The sequence below is a fragment of the Oryctolagus cuniculus genome (genome assembly GCF_964237555.1).
Source record: "Oryctolagus cuniculus chromosome 16 unlocalized genomic scaffold, mOryCun1.1 SUPER_16_unloc_1, whole genome shotgun sequence".
In the NCBI taxonomy this organism is placed as follows: domain Eukaryota; kingdom Metazoa; phylum Chordata; class Mammalia; order Lagomorpha; family Leporidae; genus Oryctolagus; species Oryctolagus cuniculus.
Genome location: NW_027208201.1, coordinates 632,708 through 634,034, shown reverse-complemented (window position 1 = coordinate 634,034; position 1,327 = coordinate 632,708). Strand labels below are relative to the sequence as shown.

Below are 1,327 nucleotides of genomic sequence, written 5' to 3'. Positions count from 1 at the left end.
TCAGCTCTTCCAAGAACATTCAGGATAGTTTCTCGTTATTTTCTCAGTTCCTACCAGACACATAATGTAAGATGCAACTTAACACAAGATTCTAGTGTGATTTGATACTACATAAACTCCAAAAGCAGCAGCAGGGAGGGTGCACCAAGAGGTGGTTGCCGTGGCCAGGCCATGCTGAGAGGGCCACATGGAACGCTAACCTCAGTGCTGTGGGTGTCTAGGGTGCCTGCATGAGACAAGGTCACAGCCCCCAGCAGATCAGAGCAAAAGGGCAGGGCAGATGCCCAACATTTTTCCACACAACCCTGCTGGAGTTTCTGGTGTGCCCTCTCTCCAAGAAGCTGCTCAGATATGAAGCATTAATCAATGACATGAGTAATGAATGCTGAGAAAAGCCTATCCAATCACTGACAGGATTCCTAACTTCATGCCACAGGCAGCAAGGACAACCCAAAAAATAAATAAACAGAGCAGCAATAGATCATAATTTTTAAAAAACACACCTACATTTTCTCAATACCATATTCCTTTTAAAACAAGCTGACAGGTAATAAGTTCAAGAGAATGTTTCTGTCTCTTCTTATGCTGATAGTTCTTATTCCACTGACTTCTCCAGCTGGACTTAGGGGGAAGAAAATGTCCCACAGGCTATCTCAGTACCACCAGCCTCTGCTTCTACAGTTTGTTCCTGTCAAATCCCATAGCAGTCCATGTGTTCTTGCACCTTTAGACTTGGATGGGCATTAAACTCTTCAGGCCTAGCTAAGGCAACCAGAGTCAAGGTGGTATACAAATTCATGACATGTCAGGCATTCATCTCTTAAAGTTCTCCTTGGTAGAAATACTGGAGCTCACTAATTGAGAAAACCAATTATCATGTTCATCTTGATGCAATGACAAGAACACAATGCAATTTCTCTGACACTGTGGTTAAAAAATAAAAAAGAATAACCTGAATCTAATCTTCTATCTATCAAAGCAGTCTGAAGAACATTTTACAACATTCTATGAAATAATGACTTCACCTTCAAGGCAGTCAAGGTCATGAAAAACAAAGGCTGAGAAACCATTCTGTTCAGTACTTAAATAACATGTTTTCTAGGAAAGCAAACAAAAGCAACTAAGTATACACAATGTCTGGGAGTAAACAGAACCCATAACCTTTCATGATAATTAAAATTTAAATAGCCTGAAGAAAGAACCAACCCATGGAGAGCTATGCCACTTTCAAAGAGGAAGAATTAACTTGAAAAACATGCCAATTTTCCCAAAATTGACTTCGGAAATCAGCGTAGTTTAAGTCAGCAGCCACGTACCTTCCTGGACC

General features: G+C 40.8%; 1 pseudogene; it reads left to right on the top strand.

Annotated features, from left to right (window-relative positions):
* The first annotated feature begins 564 nt into the window (after positions 1–564).
* On the top strand, positions 565–1,047 carry LOC127485253 (phosphatidylinositol N-acetylglucosaminyltransferase subunit Y-like; annotated as a pseudogene).
* Positions 1,048–1,327: the final 280 nt, after the last annotated feature.